The sequence below is a fragment of the Crocodylus porosus genome, unplaced genomic scaffold (assembly GCF_001723895.1).
Source record: "Crocodylus porosus isolate Cpor-Errol unplaced genomic scaffold, CroPor_comp1, whole genome shotgun sequence".
Taxonomy (NCBI): domain Eukaryota; kingdom Metazoa; phylum Chordata; order Crocodylia; family Crocodylidae; genus Crocodylus; species Crocodylus porosus.
In genome coordinates this window covers 55,542,865-55,553,874 of record NW_017728948.1, presented here as the reverse complement: position 1 = coordinate 55,553,874, position 11,010 = coordinate 55,542,865, and the positions used below count along the sequence as shown (strand labels likewise).

Below are 11,010 nucleotides of genomic sequence, written 5' to 3'. Positions count from 1 at the left end.
CCAGCTGACTTCCTGCCCTTTGGGCAGGGGGCTGGACTCGATGATCTCCCGAGGTCCCTTCCAGCCCTGATGTCTATGAAATCTATGAAATAAATAAATTATAAGGTATAGGTGTGTGTCCCTTAACACTCCGCTCCCTGGAGGGGATAGCACAAGTGGAACAGATGTTAAACAAAACAAACCTGGTATCCACCTAACGAATTATGTAGTCCTCATTTTTTCTTGCCCACCACAAGGCAGAGGAGCAAGCCAACAGATTCCACCTCCTCACCATTTCCACAGATATCAATCTTTCCAGTTTATAACAACATTGGAGGGCGGGGTTCAACCAACTAATAACAATCATTGAACAGCCTAATCTAGGGCAGAGTATAAATCCATGAAGGCTTCTACACACCATAGTCTTCCAATCTGCACACCTCCACAAAAATCGCCTGAACACCTTGCATTTCGGCTCCTCCTAAACTCTTAAATTTCTTTGTAGCCCTCCTCTAAAACCAACCCCAAATTTCACCACCAGCTCCTTCAAGGCTGCCATGCCCTCGAGACTGAGTTTATAAATCACAATAATGCCATCAGCTCAGTCCATCAGCTTTTCCCATGACATTAATAAATAAAGTCAACAAAAACATTAGGGGTATGGTGACATACTCAACTGCTTCTAGATATGGATCAATATGTAAAAATAGCTTTATTAGTAAAAATAAAATAATGAAGCAAAATCATAATAACCCAAAAAGAATGATTAACCACACAAGCTGAACAAAAAATGTACTAGGACAGAGTGGCCAACCTGCAGAACAAGTGCCACAAGTGGCATTGGCAGCCTCTGTGTGTGGCACAGAGCAGATCAGGAGGGAAAGAGGCAGCACTGATCAATAGGGCAGGAAGCAGAAAGCAGCACTGCAGATCAGGCAGGGAGCAAGGAGGAGAAAGCAGAAAGCAGAGCGGGAGCTCAGGTAAGGGAAAGGGATCCGAGTGGCACTCAGGGAAGATTCCAAGGCTAATTTGTGGCACACCTGCCAAAAAGGTTGGCCTTCTATTGCTCTGGGGTATCCATTTCCCATCAGGTACATGAGGCAAAAAGCTACATAAATTCAGCCATTCATGAAGTATAATTATCCCCTAGGAATGGATTGCTAGGCGCAGCTTAAAGATAAATGTTTAAACATATGTCTGGGTATTACGTGACTGAAGTTTGATCCCAGATCCTTACTTAAGCAGAATTTCCATTGACTTCAGTAGGAATTTTGTTTTCAGGATTGAAAGAGCAAGCTCAAAGTCAAGCTTCACATCAATGATTGCCAGTTAGAAATTGCTCGTTTTGAGCCTAGAGATTTCCAGGTATTCCATTAATTGAATTATTTATGGGACACGCATAAGCTTGCTATTACTATATTTTTGCTTGTTAAAAAACTATATTTTTGCCTATTAAAAATACAGAGAGAAAAAAGCAAGAAAGGGAGGAAGAGTAAATCTTATCCTGCTCATGAAAAGATTAAAAGCTTTGTGATTCTTTTTAAAAGCTGTCAGACTAATTAAAAGTTTACTTATTGACAATAAATTGTATTAACTTGAATGAATGCAGCAGCTGATGTATAATCATTAACAAATGAAAACATCTATTTCACAATCACATCTATGTTTCCTTAATTTTCTCTTCTAGTCCAAAGAAAAACTAGTATTAGCAATAATATAGAAAATATTTCTGAGTGTTCAGTTCTTTATCAGTTAGTCATTTAATGTTTCACTGTATTGTTATACACATGCGGCTAAGTTATGACTTTTGAGCTGACATTTAGGTATTGCTATTTATTTTACTTAGGCCCGGCAGAGCTAGAAGGGTGCATTGCATGTGATGTTTTCTCATTAGCATTAATTTTATGGGCAGACACGGTTACCAGTAACTTATCGCCTACTATGATGACCCTGAGCTATATGTATGCCTTACTGTTACTAGCTACATGCTTTCTGAGAAGGATGTGAGGTGTGTATTGTTTTCTTACTCTGAAAACAAGTATAAATTGCCTTGTAATTTTACTTCATTTATACTTTTATTAAAGCCTGCAGAAGCCTTCACTGTTGTTATGTATGTGGAAGTGCCAACAATTACTCTATTTCTTTGAATGAAAGATGCCCTTGAATTTAATTAGCACCCAAATTTTCTTCCTCTAAATTTAAGGAAAAAAAGAAAACATCAAATAAAGACACATTTACAAAGATATATCTATGGAGCACATAGAACTTTTTAACTTTTTTACTTGAATGTAAGATGAAGGCCATTTTTAGAATAAATATTGGGTTTCCAAAATTTATCTTATATCAAAAGAGTACAGGAAGTAGTTACTTTTGTACACAGCCCTGATCCAAATTGTTTCTATTCCAAAAACACTAAAGAAGCACACAAATAGCCGGGGAAAGAATAGCAGTATTTTTATGCTGTGTCTGTTTAATGAGGTATGTAGCTGATTTGCAACTGACCATTCCTTAAGTATTATATTGGCAATTTCTTGTTAGCTTTCTGACATATGCTAGTTTTAAGGAAATATTGTAGGAAGAGAGGGTATAACCCATTGACCTAAAACCAGAGAGATCATTCTGGTTGTAAAAGATGGCTGGGAAAAAAACACAAATACAAACAAGGCATGACAAACAGAAAAATGATAGAACAATGCTGGTGCCATTGCTGAGAGCAGGGAGTGGTGTGATATAAAACAGGGATTGGCAAGGCCGCAGACCAGATCTGGCTCAGGAAATGATTGGAATTGGCCCAGAGTGAAATGAGGCATTGGCAGCACACAGCTCCACCTAGCATGTCCTCCCTAACTCCCCCACACATGCCAACAACTTTCATCTGAAGCATCTCTATCGCCACTTCTCTCTCACCCCATATAGCAGGTGCTGCTCTCAGTCACTGCCAGATTCACTTCTTTCTCCCTACTGCTGCTAGGGATGGGAATCACCAGTGCATGGCATGCATGCTGAAGGTGGCAGCAGGCAGCCTGGGCTCTGTAGAGGGGAGTGGCAACTTGCAGTAGCAGGGGCACTGACAGCCTGCAGCAATGGCCAGATCACAAGTTGCAGCACATCGCTCTAACAGATTGCTGATTTGGATATAAAAGATAAAGAAAATGTTGAGTTTTAGGGCAGGGTTTTAAAAGAAAAGTGAAGAATCTGGACCATCACAGGGAGAAGGAAGGGAACCTTTGGAGGGACCCAAAGAGACACGGGCCAACAGTTGTAGACAATGGTGTGATAAGAGTGCCCTTGGTATGACTTTTGGATAAACTAGAAGGGTTAGATTTAGTAAACTGTGTGGAGGAAAAAAGAATAAAAGATTTGTTCATAGCCTGGATTAATTAATGGGGATGTCAAAGGTGATTCTTAAGTCATATAGATCTAAGTGACATGCTTTATTGATGAAAATCTGGCTACTAATTACTTGCTTGATCAGTTAGCTAAACCCATCACACTATTAAGTTCCAAGCAACTGATATTATTCTCTTTCAAATTATAGAATCATAGTACCAGAAGGGTCAGCTAAAGTCATCTAATGCAACTGCATGCACAGATAGCTAGATCTAATACAGCCTTTTCTTAAAAACTTCCAATAAAGGAGATACCACAAAAAGGAGATACCAAAACCTCCCCAGGCAGCTTGTTCCATTGTCCTACTGTCATTACAAAGTGGGATGACGTTATCATTACTGCATTTGCTAACAAAAAGACAATTGTATTTCAATCTTCTGTGGATATCCACTAATAATACTAAAAGGTTCAACAAGAGGGATGATCAAAATATTCTGTTAGTTTACAGACTGTTTCAGAGGTGGAGAGTTGGTTTTTCCCTATCTTAAGTATGTCTGCAGTGTCTGTTTAGATGTTATTATATGTGATGGTTATACAGATTCCATGAGATAGGTTAGCCTGTCATAATTCATTAACCCAGAAAACCATAAACCAAGCATAGCACAGAAGGCTTGATTAGGAGTCTAAGCAGAGATTCAGCTCTCAAAGCAGTTTGTAAATTATATTTCCTCAAGATGAAAGAATCTGTCTTTGGAAACTTGTTCCAACATCCTGGCAGTGATATAACCCTGAGGCCAGAGATTAAGCCAGTAGTTCTCAACTCAAGGCATCCTTCAGAAAATGTCAACTCTTAGTTTTCACTCGATTTTTTTACTGCTGAAAAATACAAATTTTCTTTTGCAAACGACTCAGAAAGAACACAACAGCTCAGAATACTTTTAACCCCATAGATTCCTAATTGAAATCTCTGGGTTTATGTTATCAATTAAGTTTCCACACCTTATAATACTAACACTTCCTGGTGGGGCACCCCTGAAAAGAACTAAAGGCATCACAGGATATCATAGCACCCTGGTTGAGAATCACTGGGTTAGACATCATCCAGCTCCCCTCTAGCCCTCCTCTTGAAGCTGAGCCAATGTACCTTGTATTTAGCATTTAGTGGATAAAAAGCACCGGGGAAATTTCTATCCCATGAAGAATAAGAATCCAAGTTAGAAGCCAGGGCCCCTCAAATCTGGGGCAGCAGCCATCCCAGTAAGCCACAATTCCCCTAGCATACTGTCCTCTTCCTAACCCCACATGTCTTCCTTCCCTGGCTGTACTAGAAGCCAGCTTCAAGAGAAGGGATACCCTATATCTCTTGATTCTGTCCACGTCAGAGAGATTCATTATTGTTTAAGCATCAAATCACACAAAACCTTGGTTCTTCCCCAAAATGTTTATAATTAAAGATTAGTAGTACCAAATACAGTTAACACACTGTTCTAAATTATGTTTCACATATTTCTCATACTAATAAAAACATTTCCTAAAACAAAAACATTTTTAAATATTTTGGATTTTCCTTTAAAATCTTCAAAGTAATGTAGAATAAATGCCTACTGTATATTTTCCCTAGTACATTTATCTTGTCTATTATTTTTAAAAATATGTTTTTCTCTCAACATGTTCATCACTTGCAGTCAATAAAGCCAATGTACAGTTCCACAAGAAGAGCAATCATGGAAAAGAATCAGTTTTGGGCCAGATCAAAATCATTTCTGTAGGGCCCTAAATGGAATTTAAGTGGAATCTAGGTGTACAAGTCACAGAAAGGGATCCAGAAAGTGAACTATTTGTAAGTTAAAGGTCCTATTAGTGGTAGTATGGCACCTCCCTTCCAGGCACTCTGGATCCCAAGAGGATGGAGGTATTCAAGTGTGCAGCCCTGAATCAGGTTCCTAAGTTGGATGAAGAGTGGAAGTTCAAACACACCTGGCATTTTCTATTGTGCCTAGGTCATCCGGATTGGTCTTTGGAGATATTTAAGGGTACGGACAAGCATACAATTAGACCTGTTTCAAAAGCAAAGGAGGGTCTGTTACTTCTGACCACACAATTCAATTTGAGCAGTTACATGTGCAGAAGCTGGATGTGAAACAAATGTAGCAAAACGGCTCCAACCTTAACATTGCTTCACCTAGAATTCAACTTGGAGAGGCTTGTGCACATGTAACTTAGATCATAACAGCTACTGTGCAGTCCGCAACAACAACCTGAATTTGAAACTGTTCCAAATGGACATCTGTCCCTGCCCTAACCGTCTCCTTGACCACATAGGGATCCTGGGGCCTAACCTCACTATCTAAATTATCCCTCTGGAGAAAGGCAATGCAACACCTGAGTTGAGGCATCTGTAAGAACGGTTCAGATTTGGCCCTTTGGGCATTAGATTTCCGTATATAAATTGTCATCAGAATCAGATTAAAGTCAATTCAACTTTGTATTTTTTCTGTAGCATGCAGCAATCCCACTGAACAGCTTTCAGGTTTACTGAAGCTCCTCTCCTCATGCATTTACTCCCTGAAAAAGAAAATACTTCTCAGTCCTTTCCTTTGAAGTGTGTGCTCAGGAGTATTAATAATATAGCTAAAACCACAAATGCACAGTACGCCTCAAGTAGTGATAGGAGGTTTATACAGGTGGCAAGAATATCCTAAGTTATGATACATATATTTCGTTAAGAAATGAGAATGATATTGGAAGGAAGATAATACTTCATGTTTCAAGTGGTCAACCAATCTCCACCTATTAGGGTTTAGGATGACTCCTGTATGCAGAGTACATTATACCACAGTCGCCTAATGTGGCATCTCCTACGAAACATTCAGCCACTGCCAGAGACAGGATGATAATTTTTACTAGAAAAAACAAGGCCCCCAGACCTGGAATTATGTTAAAGGCCTGCTTTGATAAAGCAATCTTAACTGTTCAACTGGGAAGGAAATAACCAAGGTCATCTCTGAGATAGCTACCATATCATCTCTTCACTGCTAATGTTCTATTTACAGAAACTGGCACTGGCAACATCATCATTTTTAGGCTGAATATGTATTCATTCACTTACTTTGTTTATTAAGCAAATATTTTTGTAAGCACCTGAGCTAAAATATGGAAGAAAGATGTCTACAACAACTAGGTTCTGGCGTATTATCAATACTTTCTTTAAAGATTCCAGTTTACTACAGCCTACTTTAATCATTTTTCTACAAGTAGGAGTTTGCTCGAAATGTAAGATTTTTCACTGACAAACCGACCTCCCCCATAACATTCAGTACTTGTGTTATGCCCAAATCTTTTAGTGCATAAAGCATTCAGGTTATGTCTGTGTCTCAAGTAAATTTCAGAGTTACATAAAGCCACAGTATGACATATTTTTTTCTACTCCCTTTGAGCTAGGAAATACCAGTACTATTTTTTCTCTACATTACTTGCATAAAGAAAATTCTCTTTGGGTGCTTACTGAACTTTTTTAAAGAAATTGTGTCATTGTTGTTAAATTCTTTTAGTTTTAAAAAGAATAGGCTCAATTCTATACTTTGAAAAAATATGTAATGGAAAAAACAGCAATCAATCTCCAAGCATTATAAGAACAGTAAAGCTTATATACATCTTGTTTTATTATATATTTCACTATGTATGTTTTGTTTATATACATAAAAACACATGCATCTTGAAGCCAGAGCTTGCAAAGACATACGCACCCGTTTAATATTATGCATAGTGAGCAGCCGTGTTGAGTTCAGTGTGCCTATTCACAGTACTTAACGTTAAATGGGCATAAGTATGATTAAGATGGGTACCCGATTACATCTGTCATATTCCAGCCACTCTGATTCATCAGTCAAAAATGGATGGTGAAATAACTATGAAAATGGCTCTTTATCTGTTCCTCTAATGCATGAATATTTTCAAAATTTGGATATGCCTGGGGGTAGAATTGTGTTCAGTCTAATTTAGAATTGATGAGAGAACTATAAAAACCAGTTTGCATGTCTTTTTTCCCACAAATGCAATTTGACTTAAATGAATATATATAGTCTGAGAACATTTAACAGTCCTCTGAATGCGTCTTTGGCACAGGCAAAGCTAAATTACACATGCAAACAGTTGCCTCAATTTTACATCTATCTCCCTTGATAAGTAAAATGACATAAGTATATTTGAAATACCTCAGCATGAAAGCTATCAGGACTATCAGCACCCTAAGTTTATCTTTCTAAAATTAAGACTCTTCTTGAGTGGATACAAATTCATCAGCTAAAAAGATTTTCTACAAAGTGTATCAATAACTGATATAAATATAAATATATAAGCCTGAAATCTATAATAAAGAAACACGCATTCCCTGAGTATTGTCTTTGACAGAACCAACTTTTGGACTTTAAGGCCACATCCAGACAAGTGTGGGCATTTGGTCTGGAGACAAGTAGAGGCAGCACCCCTTGCACTGCCACTACTTGTCCCCAGTGAACTCCCATGCCACGTGTGCTTTGGCACATGGCAAGTTACCCCGGGTGGGGTAGGAGAGGCTGGAGCCAGCACTGTGCTGGCCCCAGCAGCCTTACCTCAAGTCCTGGGGACCTCCTGAGGCTACAGCCATGGAGATTGTGCCACGCGAAGCCTGGCCAGCAGCTGCAGCATGGCTCTGGGTGGCTCAGCTCTGCTTTTGAGCAGCATGTGCTGCCTCTACGTATGCTGCTCCACTTTTTTTTTTTCCACAGGGGTCAAAAAAACCCACAGGAAAAAAAAAGCCGAGCAGTGCACACATGAACAGCACTCCCTTGCAGCGCAGAGAACATATAAATGTGCAGTATGTCGTGCCACAGACGTCTCTGCGGTGCCACACACTGTGCTGGTCTAGACGTAGCCTAAGGGTGTTTTCACACATGCTCCGGGGGTTGGGGGGTCGCTTTAATTAGAGTGGCTTTGAGAGCGCTCCAATTAAAGCGCCTACAGAGTCTCATGTATCAGCATCCCTGAGCTTCAAAATGGCAGTGGGGGCGCTTTAACTAAAGTTTGTTGAATAAGCTTTAGTTAAAGCGACCCTGCCACCATTTTGAAGCATGATGACACTGATACATGAGATGCAGAGGCTGCCCAGAGCATGCTGATTAGCATGCCCAACAGACTGGATTAATCAAATCTGCTCTGACACGCTGTAATTACAGAACATCGGAGCAGGCTAGTGGCTCATCTACAGATACCCTAACAGCTGTCAGAATGACCTTTCTTACAGCTCATGTACAGAAAGCTTCTGGTGCTTTTTGTATGTTTCCTGATTCTCACATCATACTCCACATGCTGCCCAGGCAAAGTCATTAACAAGTGATGTCTGCATAGAATTTCATCCCCTGGACCACATCAACACAGACATGCCTTTGAAATTTAAGTCTGTTTCTTCCTTTGCAAAAGAAAAAAGAACTAATGGCTTGGTTTTAGAGATGCTAAATACCCACAGCTTGCTGAGTTCACCATCTATAGAATTATCCCATATACTTTCATTAAACAATCTGCAGCACTAAGGATGATACATCTAATAACAATGGCAATATTGGGATAATATTTTGAATTTACTAATGAAGAAAAATGAACAGACAGTTATGACTTAGCAGATCTCTTATTCTGAGTTGTTAGCATTGTTGCCCTTCACTCCCTCATGCAGGAAGGAGCAACTAAGACTCAGGGACTCCAGTAGGAATATTTTACTCAGTTTTCTTCTAGGAGTTGGACTACATAACCTCTGAAGGTCCCTTCCAGCCCTACTTCTCTATAATAACTGTGTATTGAGATACTGTTTTACACAGATACATGAGGTTAAATGTAAGATAATCATGCAGAGAAAAAATCCGTATATACTCCTTTCTACCAAACAGTCTATATCAGTGGCTTTCAACCTTTTTTCACTTGCAGATCCCTACAAATTTTAATTAAGGCGGCAGGCCCCTTTGGAAATTTCAAGTGGAGGTGTGAACCCATTTGAATTGTAAGTGTAAATATTCACATGGTTTCAGTTGAACATAGTCATCTTTCGTGGGCCCCTTAGACAGACCACAGGTTGAAAACCATTGGTCTATATAAATGCACCACTGGTAAGCCCAGGAATGACATACTCCCCAAATTAGTGCAAGTATCACCAACTAGTCCCTACTACTGACTGCATGTTGCATTGATTCAGATCTAACAATGATGGTATCTTTCCTGGCATTTTTCACTTTCACATCTTTGGGCCCGGTTGAGACTCCTTAGTGTCCATTTCACTTGAGGGAAATTTAAGCCCACTTTTCTTTCCCATCCAGACATGAACTCTTCAGTTACAGATCCCTGCATTGCTTCTACTGTCAGTAGGTCCCTTAAGGCTTTAATATATCAAGAGAAGTAGGGCTAGAAGAGACCTCAAAAGGTCATCTGGTCCAACCTCCCACACAAACCATCCCATACAACCATAACCTAAACTCTACATCAGCCTACTCTCAACAGGACACAACACAGACCTAACACCCCAACCTGCCACAAGGGAAGCAGGAGAATGGGGGCAGGCAACATCCCACTTTTAGAAAATGTCATGGATACACACACACACACGAATGTGTCATGTGTCAGGTCAAATTAGTCAGATCAGTTCCAAATGGCAAGCTTCAGATACATCCAAATCCATCAGCAAGCATCCCAACCCCAGAGAATTGGGGTTCGGATGCCCCCGAGTTTTACTTGCCCTTGGCCAAAGGCTGCAGGAGCAAGCTACAGAAGAGTCCCCCATTTCCATTAAGTAGGCGTGTAAATGAGATCCTCCCACTGGAAGCTGGCCAGTGGGAAGCTAATTACCAGACATGGGTCTGGAGTGCCTTTGCACCCTCCACTACACACTGCCATTTAAATCCATCTCAACTTGGGTTTTGTTTTAATATACTTTGTATCTGAGGCCAAATTGACAAAAACTAATTCCAAATCCAAGAATCCAGAACCATATGTGGCCCTACTACCGGCAAACAGCCTCCACCCGGACCTGGGACTTCAGATGTTTCTAAAACCTTTGGCAGGCATCCTAATGGCAAACCCAAGCCCAGAGGCTTGGGGTTCAGGTGCCCCCGAGTTTTGCCTGCCTTTAGCCATAAGGCCCTGTGAGCAAGCAAGGGAGAAGTCTTCCATTTCCATAAGATGGGCTTAAAGCTGCTGCTCTTCAGCAGGTGCTGGTACCAAACCACACTCAATGTTAGCCCACAAGAGGCTGAGAAAACATCCCAGATACACACTCAGGCACAGATTTCTTTTTACACCTCAAGCTTTTCCCCCGATCCCCAGGTGGATTTGTCCCATGGGCCCTTCAGAGCTTCCAAGCAACTGGTTGTGGTTGGATTTTTTTCCCCTTCTCCTCCAGCCAATCCTTTCACCTCAAGGCGCTGCAGAAACCGAAACAGCCTGAAAAAATGGTCATGTATTAAGTGGCAAGCAGGCAAGCCGATGCCGGGCTCTGCCTTCCCAGGAGGCTGCTTGGTCGGGTCGGGTCAGGGCTGGGGGGAGCCGGCCGCGAGGGATGCGAGGGGCGGGCGCGGGCGCTCGCGCGTGGCCCAAGGACCCGCCGGCGGGGGTGCAGCTGGGCTAGGTCATTAAAAGTTTCCAAAGCCCGCGCGCGCGGCGGGCCGGGAGGGGGGCAGCAGC

At 41.0% G+C, this 11,010-nt stretch overlaps 1 long non-coding RNA gene across 1 annotated transcript in view; it reads left to right on the top strand.

Moving 5' to 3' along the window:
- Nucleotides 1-6,619: 6,619 nt before the first annotated feature.
- Nucleotides 6,620-11,010, top strand: part of LOC109322391 — a 20,026-nt gene continuing 15,635 nt past the window's right edge. The window contains exon 1 of the long non-coding RNA XR_002104376.1: nucleotides 6,620-6,633. This is a non-coding gene — a long non-coding RNA (uncharacterized LOC109322391). The remainder of the gene's footprint in view (nucleotides 6,634-11,010) is intronic.